The 15,056-nt window shown below is 44.0% G+C and overlaps 1 protein-coding gene across 2 annotated transcripts in view; it reads left to right on the top strand.

The window, feature by feature from the left end:
* Positions 1 to 13,023, top strand: part of LOC144102519 (uncharacterized) — a 168,182-nt gene extending 155,159 nt beyond the window's left edge. For both annotated transcript variants that reach the window (XM_077635780.1, XM_077635776.1), the window contains one exon: positions 12,157 to 13,023. The gene's annotated coding sequence lies outside the window, so the exon portion shown is untranslated. The remainder of the gene's footprint in view (positions 1 to 12,156) is intronic.
* Positions 13,024 to 15,056: the final 2,033 nt, after the last annotated feature.

The raw sequence follows: 15,056 nt of genomic DNA, 5'->3' as shown, positions 1-15,056 counted from the left end.
ATCCCTGCATGACTGCTGAGGTTTCCACTGTGTCATATACTACCTTGAGTAAACCCCGCTTTCTTTTTAGTCGTGATCAATTTTGTGCCATTATTGGCGATTTTTTTGGAAAAAAATAAACTCGTTTGGTAGTTAGCGTCGTCTATACTGTTTCGCCCATGCTTTTTGAGACAGTTCACGCTTCTTCAGTTATGTATTGATACTGATACCTTTTGATACCCTTAAAGGGACACTGAGGAGAAATTGAAGTTGGCTTGTATCGATAGAATAGCAGCTCCTGATCACAAAAACGCCACTTTTACTGAAAACAAAGCTCTTGTAATGTAGAAAATAGCAAGAACCAAAATACAGGTGTCGCCGCACAGGCCAATCTCGCAAGTACAAGCGTTATGACTTCCTAGGACAAGAGGCGCCACCTTGGAGGAATTTTCCTTACTTTATGGAAGCCACGAATCTCTGAGGCTGGAAAAGGAAGGTTGCGCACCTCACCGCTAGCCGTCAGAAATCACGGAGTCTGCGTTTACGTCACGTATCACGTCACTCCGCTCTGTGACGTCATAAGAGTTCTCCGTGTCGTCATAAGAGTTCTCGAGTTTGAATCAGAGCGGCGGGAAAAACTTTCTCAACTTCGAATCCAAATTTCTTTGAAATAAATGCATCTTTCGCGCCCGGACAAGCGGCAACAAAGCCATGAAAGGCCGAAGTATCAGATTTTGCTAACAAAAAAAAATGATAGAGTTCTCCTCAGTGTCCCTTTAAGGACTAGCGGTTATCTTGGCTTCTGATTACATGCCCTGCCCGAGCCCATTTCTTCCTCTTGATTTCGACTCGGATGTCATTAACCCGTGTTTGTTCCCTCACCCACACTGCCCGCGTTAGGTGTCTTAAAGTTGCACCTATCATTTTTCTTCCCGTGGCTTGCTGCGTAGTCCTTAACTTGAGCTCAACCCTTTTCATTAGCCGCTATGTTTCTGCCCCATATGAGAGCACCGGTAAGATATAGCTGTTGTACACTTTTCACTTGCGGTATATTGGTAACCTGCCATTCATGATTTGAGAGAACATGCCATATGCACTCCAACCCAATCTTATTCTTCTAGTTATTTCCTTCTCAGGATCCAGATCAGCTGTCACTACCTGCCCTAAGTAGACGTATTTCTTAGGGCAGGTAGTGGCAGCTGATCTGGATAAATAAAGTAGACGTATTCATTCACCACTGCGAAATGCTGTTCTCTTGCTAGACTGTTGAATATTCCTTTGGTTTTGTGCATGGTAATTTTTAGACCCACCGTTCTGCTCTTCCTGTCTAACTCATTGATCATGATTTGCAGTTCTCCTCCGTTGTGACTCAGCAAGGCATTGTCATCAGAGAATCTCAGATTATTTAGGTATTCTTCATTAACTCTTACCCCTCACTGTTCCCAATTCAGGTCTCGGGATACCCCCTGACAACAGGCGGTGAATAACATTGGCGGGATCGTGTCTCCTTGCCTGACACCTTTGTACATTGGAATTTTGTTGCTGACTTTATAGCCGCCGCGGTGGCTGAGTGGTTATGGCGCTCGACTGCTGGCCCGAAAGACGCGGGTTCTAGAGGCACGTGTGCTGTGCGATGTCAGTGCACGTTAAAGAACCCTGGTGGTCGAAATTTTCGGAGCCCTTCACTACAGCGTCTACCATAGCCTGAGTCGCTTTGGGACGTTAAACCCCCATAGACCTATTGCTGACTTTATGGTGGACTAATGTAGTTGTGCAGTTTCAATATACGTCTTCCAGTATTTTTACATAAGACTGTTCTACTCCCTGTAATCCACAATGCTTGCATAACTGCTGATGTTTCCACTGAGTGAAATGCTTTCTCACAATCAATGAAAGCTAAAAATTGTGATCGGTTATATTCTGCCCATTTCTCTATCACCTGATTGATTGTGTGGTTATGATCTATTGTCGAGTATACTTTACGAAAGCCTGCCTGATGATTTGGTTGATTGAAGTCTGTAGGTTGTCCTGATTCTATTAGTGATGACCTTTGTAGCTATTTTATAGGCAACGGAGAGTAAGATGATCGGTCAGTAATTTTTCAAGTCTTTGACGTCTCGGTTCTCATGGATTTAGCGTTATTCCAACGATCACGTTATTCCAAGCTTCTGCTACGCATCAGATCATAAGGCATTGCGTATAAGAGGGTGGCTAGTTTTTCTAGCACGATCACCCCTACGTTTTTTTCGACAGATCGACTGTTATCTGATTCTCACCAGCTGCTTTCCCCCTTTGCATTGCCCCCAGGCCTTTGTTTACTTCCTCTTTCGTAACTGGCCGGATCTCTCATTGCGAGTATCAAGACCTGGAATCAGTTATGAAGAAAGTAAAATCCCAGTACGGTGTACTAATGAGCAGTCTCAATAGGGAAGAAGCAGGATAAAGGCCATGCGGTAGGCGACTATGACATGGTCTCTAGGAATAGCAGGGTGGAGTTATTACTAGATTTAGATTAGGAACACTTATGTGCAAACAGATTAGTTGTTCCATGAGGTGCTCCATAGGTTTTCCTTAGGTAAGTCTTCCAGATTAGGAGCACTTATGTACGAACAAAAACAATAGTTACAACTTATTCACGGGTGTTTCACAAAGCACAAATATATAACATGTGCCGAATAGTGCAACTAATTATCATGCGCATTTTATTTTACCTGATGCAAAGAAATTAAAAAAGACCACATCAGATGCTTATGCTTCTCAAAGTAAGCAACCCATACACAACTGTGCCTCACTAATATGAACACTTTGGTTCATAACGCTGACTCCAGGAAATTGTCTGTGAATAGGCGACAAAATGTTTTCTGCTCACTGTTGTGACTACTATAAATCACATCTCCCAGAAATGCTGTTTGTTGTATTTTTTTAACAGAATTGCTTTTCAGGCCGAAATGCAGTAAAAAATGATAATTAAGCAGTTTACCATGACTAAGCTAAAAGAGCCATATGTGGGAAGCTGCGCTAAGGGATCTCGATTAATTCTGACTTCCTCGGATTTTTAATGCACGCTCACTTCGGACAGCACTAGGGCGCCTTTTGCATTCCGACTCCATCGAAACGCGGTCAGTGTGGGTTAGGACTGAACCCGAGCCTTACGGCACAGTACCCTAGCGCCCTGAACACTGAGCAATCCCGGCCGCGTTGAAAAGTATGGAGGTCACGATGTCAGCAAACAAAAGAATTGGTGCTACTAACGGGTGTCTGCACTTTCCGAACTCTATATGACTCTCAACTTTATGAAGAACCCCCTACGTAGGAGCTCTTGATGCGAGATGGCGCTGCAGCACATCGAATAACTTCGATCGGCGATCTCATAGCCTCTTGCAGTTTGTACCCGCTGTTCATTTTGGTGCCACAACACGATGGTATGAAAGGCAGAAAGTACACCAGCATCGTTTATAACAAAAATGCAGGTGCAAAATTTTCAGACGACTTTCGAAAGTTCGGTGGAGCATTTTGTCGAGCAACATTAAGGGCAGCTTAGCCGCTTTAGCAGCCACCCTGAAATTCTTCGATAAAGACCACCTATACGTACAGTTTAGAGCCTCATGTATTTTATCTTTTCGCATACATCCCGGTCTAGCTTTCTGTGATACTGTTAGCCGCTCTGCGTTGTCGGTGTCAGAGTAAAAGATGATATCCGCGGGAAGAACGCCAGGTTATTTTCGCCAATCATTTTCGCGTCGCTTAGCTAAAAGTGCACTGTATTAGACACTAAAACTCGCAAACGTCGCCATTAAAGCGTCGCACCAGCGGTTTCCTTTCGCTGCCGCCGCTCGTGCGTACAGCGTCATAGTTCTGCTACCGAGCACGAGAGTGTATGATCAATACCAAGTTTCAGATGCATTATTCGTAATGGAGGCGAAATGCGCAAATGCTTTTGAGATTTATAAGATTTATAAAAAAGCCCACTGCCGCACATAAGCAAGCACATGTACACGCCGCTGCTTCGAATGATCCCGCAACACCTACAGCGACCCTCATTTCGGCCTTCTCAGCTCGGCGACTAGACAAGCCTACGTTGTGTGCCGCCATCTGTCTGCGCGTTCAAAAGAAGCACAAGGAGGGGCGTACAAAATCTGGTCACGCCGCTGGGCGCAAAGTCAGCACCTAAATACATTCTTACATCGTGGGCGAAGTTAAACAACTCTGCTGGACATGGCGGAGCTTACAGTCTGCCTTGTGTTATCAGCTGCGCTGCCGCCTGAGCAGCGCATGCGTCAACAACGGCGTTTTCGTGGAGGCTATCGGTCGGCGCGAAGGACTTTTTCTCTGTAGACCCTGAGGCGAAAGCTCAGTCGTGGTTGCATTCAATAAGCTAGGCGACTGCGCCGAATGAGTTGCCGACATTACGTAATGCACGTAAACCATGGAACACACTGGTTGTCTCGATCCAACTTGATTCCTTTGGCTATCTGCATCGAGGTAACCTATGAAAACAGGTCGCATGGCGCCATCAGTCACCACGTCCAGTAGCCAGCTATAATTTGCCCTTGTTCGATGTGGGGGTCGGCGGAGGCGGTGACGGCGGCGTCCAGCCGCAGCGAATATGTTTGAGCGTTCTATGTAGCAAGTGCTGGCACCACTCCCCTGTTATTCAGCATGCCGCGGGCACTGATCACGGGGGTTTCGAGATATAAAAACTGCGGTTCTACCCGGCTGCACCTAGTTTGATTCAGTCCGCGGCGGTCGCAGGTAAACGAAGGCAAAATGCTAGAGGCTCATGTGGTGTGGATGTCAGTGCACGTTAAATAACCCCAGGTGGTCGAAATTTCTTGAGCCGTTCACTACAGCATCCCTCATAGCCTGAGTCACTTTCGGACGTTACACCCCCATAATCAAGTGAACGGGTCTGGTTACCTTTCTTGTGGGAATGTTTTATAAGTATTTGTTCGGTTTGTGGGGTTTAACATCCCGAAGCGGCAAGTGAGCTATGAGGGATGCCGTAGCATAACGCTTTGAGTATGGACCAGGTGTGGTCCTTTACTATGCAGTCACATCTATCGCAGTGAATCGGGTGTTTGTTCATTTCGCCTCCATCGACATGCGGCCACCGTGGCGTTCTCGCGATATGAAGCAGCTACTAATAATTAGAAGTGAGCTACGGTCACCGTGCCTACCGTGGTTCGACTCCTTGTCGCCAGCTTCATGCCGTTGCCCAAGATGCACAGGGTGTGCTGATGAGGCTCAAATTGTGTACATACGTGCAGCTGCGAGCTTTGACTACAGTTCCGCGGTATAGATATGCATCGCTTCTGTTCAGCAGCGGCAGAAGAAGGGTTTAATTCTCTTTGCGACCTTATCCCTGCATGATACAGTTCTATATCTAGTGATGGTTAATTACAGATTGAGCTGGAAAGTCTTAAAAAATGGTAGCTCTACAAGCGGGGTTAGGGAAGAGGGTCGTAAAGTATTTTCCTTCTTGTTTTATTGGTCATAATCTTACATTTGTGCATGCCAGCGAAGGTGGTGTTATATGCCGGCTACGTATTTCTTTTTCAGGTATGCTGACAGAAATATCCTCGTAGAAATATCCTATGAAAAAGCGCCATACTTTTCCCAAAAGGAATGCGGGATTAACCGAGAAAAAATTAAATCTGTACTATTTCAATATAGTTTTCAGGTTCGATTTATACATGCAATAAGCACTTCAGCAATCTTGTCAATTTTGAGCACGTTGGAACAAGGCATTATGGCTTGAAACAGAAAATGAGAACGGGTAACTAAACTATATGCTTTTCTTAGGTATTTGATTTTTCATAGTTTTATTTAAATATGTGTCAGGGAATTTTTTTGTATTCGAGTGTAGGAAGTGTTTGTTATTTTACTTTTAATGAATATAAAAACACTCCCTTTCAATAAGCCGCTCCCTTTGGTTCTACGACAAGAGTTTGAAAATAATATTTAAACATACCGAGTCGCATGAAACAAGAAACTAGCCCGCAGTTTGATACCTCATAAAATTTAATTCATGCAGGGCTTCCAAATAATGTATAACCGTGAACCTGCATCAGAACGATAGTTTTTCAAGATCGACGGATGAGAGAAATAAAGGCAAGCCAGGACAAAAGCACTGCAGTTTAATGGGGCACAATTTCATCATAAAAACCTTGCTAATAGAAAACAACCGTCAAGATTTGTTTACAGTTGTTTTTAATCGACTTTAGAAGCTTAAAAATTGACATGGTGGCAATATTGTTATTCCGTGCCCTGCACAGGGCCAGACATTCAAATGTACAAGTTAAAATATTTTATCAAAACACTACAAATTGTATAAAGCAGCACACTTAACGTTTTGCTATGTGGACATGTGTTGCAAAAAAGTCCAGTTTTTTATGTTTCTTTTGTGCGTGTAAGAAAATGGGAAATTCTACATTTTCTGTGGCAGTGCTGACAAAGAGTTGAATTTCCAGAAACGGCGCTTCCAATGACGTATCGTCTTCCTCGTCAAGTTTTATGCCACAGCGCAAGGCTCCCGTTGCGCAGAAAATCCGTCGTCATTGTAGTCTTTGGCGGCGTGAGCGAAAACTCTGGATTTTTATTTATTTATTGGAACACTCCCAGCGCCAGAAATGGCATTAAAGTTGGGTGGAATAGCGTATAATACAACTTAAAATAGGCAACGAACTGATTTACAGACAGCGCAATCGCGGCAGATCACATCTAATGAACTGATTTACGGAGATGAAGGGAATAAATCATTTATTATAATTACCACCAACAGTTCAGGCAGCCTATTCCAATATGTTATAGACCTTGGTTAAAAGCTTACTTGTTCATGTCAGTAATGCAAATAATTTTTTTTGCTTATTTAATAGTTGATCATGCCCTAGCGAAACATTGTTGTGCACTGAATATACAAGTCACAGTTTATAGCACTCTTGCAATAATAAATAATATGAAAAAAGTTTTAATCTTAAAGAATACCTGCGTTTTTCTAGTGACTGCCATCCTAGAGAGTTTTTTGCTCAGAAAACTGTCAAATTCCTGATATAAATACTGAAGAAATAAAGAACACCCGAACTGAGCAAGCTTATTCCAGAACAGTGAATATGACGAGGCCGACTTAGATTAGAGGTTATATATACGCCGAGGTATTTTTACTCAGATAGTGAAGATATTTGTGTTGCATTAATTTTATAAAGAATTATAATATAAAATTGTATAAAATATATAAATTATAAAGCTGGCTGCAAGGGTTGATCATGAAGCATGATCATGATCCTCGCTTCTTCGACGCAGTAGGCCTGGTACGGAGTTCCTGTCGCAGTGTGCTTGCTGCAATGTCTGTGCGTCTATGTCCTTCCGGTCAGTATGGATTAATTCAGTGGCCTCTTAAGCATTCCAGATGTCCTCTGCTCCACCCACTAGCGCTGCTACTTCCCATAGCGTGGTATCCCGCTGAGTCCTGAATTGAACGCGGCGCTTCTACTTGATGGCCCAGAAATGAAAATTGAAAATTGGTTTTTGAGGAGAGGAAATGGCACAGTAACTGTCTCACATATCTCGTTGGACCCCCGAACCACGCCGATCGCCCACAGCGCTGGGAGTTTTATGTGCAATGAATTTGCGTCCCCAAACACGAACGCCCATATCTATCCTGGTTAGGCAGTGCTGAGGAGCGCTCGTCGCGCATCCCCGAACCTTGCTCCTAGGTGCCGACAGCGGTGGCCTCGTCCGACAGCTCTGTTTGTCCCGGCTGCAGCCTCTTTTGTTTAGCTGTCTTTTGTTTCCACTCGGCCTCTCCCGTGGACCTCCCTCTCCTGCTACCGGCCAAATCCGCTGGTTGAGAGCTGCGATGCCTATCTCGTCCTCCTGGACTGATGACTAGTGGTTACCACCACCCAGATGCACTGACTCTCCTTTAGCCGCAGTATACCCTTAGTGAAAAAAGGCTGCGCTAAAAATGCATTCGTACCTAATTTAGTAATTTCTTATTTATTTCACATTTTTTTGTCCTATGATTAAACTGCAGTATGAATGCTTTCTAAGTATGCGAGGAGTACTATACTGAACAATGTTACAAATGCATCAAAAATGCATTTTCTGTCCGCTTAGTATATCTATTATACATAAAAACATACTAAATATACACAATAAATACATTAAAACAATACTAAAATGCACATTACATACAATAAATATATACTAAAAATATACTAGGACATTAAAAATATGCTTCAAATGTATAATAAATGCATTAAAAATGTACTAAATATATACATTAAATACATTACACTACATTAAAAATACACTAAAAATATACAATTAATACATTGAAAGTACCACTTCGGTTTGGCTTACTTTAAAGGTTGGCTAGTCGGATTCACCGAATAATGCTGATCAATGTTGTCAACAGCAGAAGTAATGACCGAACTGGTGGTTATAAGCATCAGGAGACAGACAATCTCAGATAAAACGCGTTGTCAACAAGAAGTCTATGCCAATGCAAGGCCACGTGACGGGACCTGAACGTGAACGATGTCGCCACGCAGGAAACGCCGACGGAAAATGACGTTATGCAGAAAACATGAACTTCTCAAACAAGCCTAATACTTGGCTTGGCTTATATATTCCACTCGTGAGGGGACGCATTATCTTGCCGCTGAGGCGCTTTACGCGCAAAGGCTGTGGGGCCCCAAATTGTCACACAAGCGTCGGAGTGGTCGCGTTCGAATCTGCGGTCTATCTAGAACCGAATTGTTAGTCGTAACTTGCGTCAGGCATCGGTCAGGAGTCAAACTGTCAACCAACAAATACATGAGCGTCTATGGGAGCCGGTCGGTCCTGCAAGTCTGGGTCCTTTTCGCTGGCATGATCCGGCCCGGAGGTTCGCATAGCTCCCTTGCCGGTACAATGGTATCACGCTGCCCACGCTTAATTTAAATAAATGGTGATTGCCTTTCTGCTAGGAGTTACCATAAACAATTGGACAAAAAGGGGGAGTTGTCACTGTTTACGCTGACAGCTCGTTCGTTAGAATTGAAGTTTTATGGTTTATGGCGGGGATTTAACGTCCCAAAGCGACTCAGAATTGAAGTGTACTTTAGCAGAAGTAATGCCGTATTCGCGAAAGTACACTTTCAATACATTGCCAACATGCAAATACCATTTCTCTCAACGCGATTAGGAGCACTAGGTTGTTCTATGGCAGCTAAAAGTGCGCTTCAAGTATATTTAAAAGGGCTGCCAGTTTTTTAAAATTCAAGTATAATCGAGACGAATCAATTTCGAATTTACGAAAGTGCACGTATAATACATTGAGAAGATGCTAAAACCGCATACATTTTTTTCCACGTGTTTGAAGCGTGCTCGATACACGGTTTAAGTGACGTTTACGTCGAATGCATTAAATTCATATTTACGAAAATACACTTTGAATATAAAGACAAGATGCTAAAACCACATTCATATTTTTTCACGTCCTTGAAACGTGCTCGAAACATGCTTTAAGTGACGTGTACTCCGATTTGCATTAATATATATTTACGGAAATACACTTCTAATAGATTGACAAGATGCTAAAACCGCATTCATATTTTTTTACTTATTTGAAACGTGCTGTAAACATGCTTCAAATCAGGTATACTGCGAATGCATTAATTTCATATTTACGAAAGTACACTTTGAATATATATACAAGATGCTAAAACCGCATTCATAATCTTTCACATATTTGAAATATGCTCGAAGAATGCTGTACGTGACGTCTTTTTGGAAACTTTCAAGAATATATTTCGAATACTGAGCATAAGATTTCAGGAACCTGTTTCCGGCATACCTTTAGTGCATTTATGAATACAAAATATGCTTAAATTACATTATAAATATCCCCAAGTATATTCCAAACATACTAGTTTTCGCTAAGGGTAGTGTCGGCAGCCACACCGTCCACCTTCTTTACAAGTCCCGAAGAAACGTAAACGTCATGCTCTACAACCACTCAAGAGAGTGGGCAGCAAAGATAGTTTTCCTACAAATCTTCACTCTAATGACCAATAAACCTGACTGCCCCCTACGTCCATCGTTTCAGAAAATGAAGCTTGGCAACGAAATATTGGAAGTACCTACTGTCGTAACTCTAAAACAAAGTGGGAAAGGACCCGTTTTTACTACGCAGTTGCATTGAAGTCCGGCTACTGGAAGGTGTTTTCCGACGGCCACTGGATTAGCCATCGACATAAAAGATCTGTTCTGCTCTACACGCCTGGTGAATTATTTGAAGCAATTAGGCAGAACATAGAAGAGAACGGTGAAGTTGACATTCAGAATACGGCAGGTGTGAGCCCGGATCACTTCCTTGGACTGTTAAACTTTTATCTTGACAGCACTGTAATTGCATTAAATGCATATTTTTGTTCAGGACGCTGGGATTTGTATCTGGTCCTCTGTGCCACCTGTCCTGTGCGATAAATACTAATCAGCTGTCGGTCAGCGCGTCGCACAACGCCTTTCGGGACAACATGCATTGCGCATTTTTCACTATGTTGAGATTTACCTGGTTATACTTCACTTGACCCCAGAAAATAATCTTCACAACGCAGTCAATAACAAATTTAAAACATTTGTGTCACTTTCTGGAGGCCTCATTTTCACCCAAGAGTTGGCCAGTGGTACCTTCCTGCAGTACGTGGACGTAAAGCTTCAATTCGCGCCGAAGCACATTTCCAGGTGCAAGAACCCGAAGGTTAAAAAGACCCCGCTGCCATCTGATAGCATGCATTCTAAGCTCGTTGAGCGCGCTAACGTAAACCCAGCCTTCGAGATCGCTCTAGAAAAAACTTGTGAGCACAAAATGGAAACAAGCTTCACTAAACAAGTCCAGCGCTTCTGTAGCGCCGGTTACCGTGAGCATTCAATCACCGGTCCATGTGAAAGTTTATTGCACAAAGTTAAGGATTGAAAAAAGACCGAAGTCACTAAAAAAGGTCTGCTGCAGGTTATTCCCTACATTCATCGCGTTTCGCATAGCGTCAGAAAAGTGGTGGGCTAATACGGGGTCAACATCGTCTTCTCGGCACCATGTTAACTTTGCAGGGTGCGCTCAGTGATGACTAAACAAACAGAGCAATCCTCAGTGTAACAAGAAGCGTGTTAAGAAATTCGCTTAGTGTTTTTCTGTGGCTGTGCATAAATTTCCCCTCACCTGCGGCAGGTTCTACCTTGTGCAAAAGGGTAGGTGTTTTGATGAAAGCGCTTACTACAGTGACTTTGCAGTAATGAATAACTGAGGAAGCCACCTAGCCCAACGTCGTAAAGAATGCGAAGGTAAGGGTGAGGGCAAGAAAAAGATTCGTTTCAAATCAATGATTGAAAGAAAAAGGGTGTTTGTTCAGATCGAACGACAAAATCGAAAGAGAGGTGGTGCAAGCATTTCACATCGCAAAAACGAACGAAAAATGTGTCAGCACGACGTCCATTTTGCTTCTATCTAACGAAATCGCTTTTCTGGAAAGCCATTTTTAAAGTTTTTTGCAACTTTTCATGCGCTGTTTTCTTTCTGTCTTTACTAGTTCACGAGCTTTAGGCCAGTTTTAACCCTTAACCTGTTTTTTATGCCCGTTGTTTCCTCATTGCTGTTACGCTGCCCTCACGCCTATTCTGCCATCTTCAAATGATTCACAAGTTTTGCAACCTAATCTTCATATTTTTTTACGTTCCGCCATCTGCGTAGTCATCTCGTGTTTTACCGCCTCTCCGTCCTCTTTATCCTTGTTAACTGTTGTTTTGCATTTCACCATATAGGTTTCCATAGCGCGTGTTTTAATTCCTTCACTTTTCGCCTAGGCTCCAGTTAATTGTTAAGAGACACTACGCCGATTTATATCTTTGTTTTTATAGTTTTTAGCATTTTACAAGAAGTATTGTGTGGAGCGACTGCATTCTTCCTTGTTGATTCACCTGGCCATAAATAATGTTACCAGTTATTGTATGCACTTCTCTTTCCTCTCTTTATGTGTACATGTGCGAATGACACACGCGGTCGCGCGCTTTGGGTTCCCGCCATATAGAGCCCGTGCTTTCGCTTCCTTGAATACACTGTTGGCAGTCTGCGACCGTGATGTCGTGCTCGTTTTTTTACCTCTCCTCGTCTTTTTGCCCATTTTACAACCATCCCAGGTGCTCGGTCGACCCGGAGTGGGCTGCTGCCGGACTGTTCCCCAATTAGTGTCACCTGTTCTTGGAAGCGCTCTCGCCTCTGTCGCTCCGCCTGCAGCTTGTTTTAATGGTCGTGCAACCCTCTGTTCTATGCTGGAGTCTCCGCGGCATCAAACGCACAGGGCACAATCTGCCTTCACCGAGTTTCCAGCGCTCGATCTGGGACGCAGATAGAGCAGAAGAAGGGCTCCTCCTCAGCCGCAGAGTCATCAATAGGTGCTACGTCAAGGAAATCCACCGGCCGCCAGACTCGCACTTCACATCCGGGTTCTCCGCATCCTGTCTTCAGTTCGTGCGGGAATCGCTCGTCATGGTGTTTCTGAGAAGGTTTAGGGAAGCTCGAACGTCGGCGGGCACAGGGCACAGGACGCCAGAAGGAGGGACAGCGGCAGGGAACCGCAATCCTTAGAACTGCTCAAGAGAACCATGAAGGCGGGCACGAAAAGGGCGAGGGAGATCCGGCGAGCGGGGCGTCGAAGCGACGTGCCGACGAGTCCGCTCTGGTGAGAAACTGGAGAGTGACGTCTAGGAGCTCGTTAAGAAGGTGCTAAAAGCGAGAGGTAGCGGCTGGATCCAACTCGCATGAGGAGGTAGGAGAGGAATCGAGAGACTGAACGCTCTTTGCTGTGAAGCCCTCTCCGCCGCAGAGCGAACGGGTGCCCGCTTGTTGTTTCTCTCTTCGAGCGAGCGGGCGTGAACAAAAGGGCAGCTGTTTCCTTAAGGCTTCCCGTCGTGACACAGAGAGAGCAAAAATCTGCAGGTTTTTATTTTTTGTTCAGTTCGCGCTGCTTCTTCACTTTTGAGAAGAATTAAAAGAGTGCAAATTTTCGGAAGAGACTAACGATCTTCACGTGGGTGACAGTATGTTAGTCCATGCATCTTCAGATGGAATAAACCGTGACGACACCCCTTTTACACCATAAAAAAGGCACAGACCACAGCACATCTACATAGTGCGTGCAGACCGAGATGAAGTGCTGACAAGTGAATGGGCCAGATTAGCTTTCTTGTAGGGATGTTTTTTTAAGTATTCGTTTGATTTGCGGAATTTAACATCCTAAAGCGACAAGTGTGCAATGAGGGACGCCGTAACAAAGGGCTCCGAGTATGGACCACCACCGTGGGTTTCTTTAACGTGCTCTCACATCGATCGCACAGCAGCGGGTGTTTTGCTGTTCCGCCTCCATCGACATGCGGCCAGCGCGGCGTTGTCATAAGTATAAAGCAGCCGCTAATGATTAGAAGTGAGCGACGGTAGCCTGCCTGCCGTGGTTACACTTCTCGTCGCCAGCTTCACGCCATTGCCCAAGGTGCAGAGGGTGTGAAGATGAGGCTGAAATTGCGAAGTTGGGTGAAGCTGCGAGCTTTGACTAGAAATGCGCGGTGGTGATTTATGCCTTCACTTCTGTGCAGTTGAGCTACAGTCGAAGGTTTTAATTTTCATTGTAGTCTTCACCCTGGTGTGCACAGTCCTTATACATCAAGTGAGGGGTTTTTACAGACTGAGCTGGAAAGGCTTACAAAATGGTAGCTCTACAAGTGGGGTTGGAGGGAAGGGCTCCTAGCGTAGTTTCTTTCTTGTTTAGTAGGTCATCATTTTGCATTCCCTACTTACCATTGTGAGTGGTGTTATATGCCGGCTACATTTTTTTTCCAGAAATGGTAACTGAAAGGACCATGATAATTTTATTAATGAAAAATTAACATACTTTTCTCAAAAGAGATGGGGGTGAACCGATAGATATTCAAGTGCCCTGTCCGATGACAATATAGTTTTCAAGAGTGATTTATATCTCGGCAATCAGCACTTCTGCACTGTTGTTACTTTTGAACACTTTTGGAATAGGGTAGGACGGCTGGAAAGAAAAAATGTGAAAGGCTAACTAAAAAAGTTATCGGTCGTTAGGTACTGCACATTCCCTGATTTTTATTTTATATACGAGTCCAGAACGGTTCCTTGTATTCGAGTATGGAAAGCATGTAAAAATATACAGTAAAAAGCTCTGAAATAGTCCCCTTGAATAGCCCTCTCCCATTGATTCTATGACGACGTTTTGAAAATACCATTTAGCATGCCGAGCCGCTTGAAACATGAAACAAGCCGGAATTCCTAAAAAAAAAGTTTTTCGAGATTAGCTGATGAGCCGCCGCGGTGGCTCAGTGGTTATAGCGCTCGGCTGTTGACCCGAAAGACGCGGGTGCGATCCCGGCCGTGCCGGTCGAATTTCTATGGATGCGAAATTCTAGAGGCCCATGTACTGTACAATGTCAGTGCACATTAAAGAGCCCAAGGAGGTCGAAATTTCCGGAACCCTTCACTACGGCGTCCCTTATAGCCTGAGTCGTTTTGGGACGTTAAACCCCCATGAACCTCAAGCCATAGATCAGCTGATGAGAGATAGAAATGCAAGCTACGGAAAAAAGGCTCGAGTTTGGAGATTATGCAGTTTCATCACAGAATTCTAGCTGATTTAGAGCAACCCTTAGGATTTTTTTTACAATATTTTTTTCGAATCTTATTTAAAAGATAAAAAAATTGAAATGTTCGAAATTTTCCCACTACGCTCTCTGCACTACGCCTGGTATTCCGTATAGGTGAAATATTTAAATAAAACATTAGAATTTGTACAGAACAGCGCTTTCGACGTTTGGCTATCTGGTCATGTCTTCCAAGATAACCTAGTGTGTTATGTCTTGTGTAGAAAAAAAAAACTGAAATCTCGCAGTGTCTGCAGCAGTGCTCACACACCGCACAAATGCGAGAAACGCCGCTTCCGACGACGCATCTCCTCCCTCGTCAACTTACACGCCACAGCACAAGGCTACCGTTCTGCAGAAAATCCGGCATGTTCGCTGGCGGC

The sequence above is a fragment of the Amblyomma americanum genome, chromosome 1 (genome assembly GCF_052857255.1).
Source record: "Amblyomma americanum isolate KBUSLIRL-KWMA chromosome 1, ASM5285725v1, whole genome shotgun sequence".
Lineage (NCBI taxonomy): Eukaryota > Metazoa > Arthropoda > Arachnida > Ixodida > Ixodidae > Amblyomma > Amblyomma americanum.
Note: the sequence above shows the minus strand (reverse complement) of the source record. Positions and strands in the feature narration are given on the sequence as shown.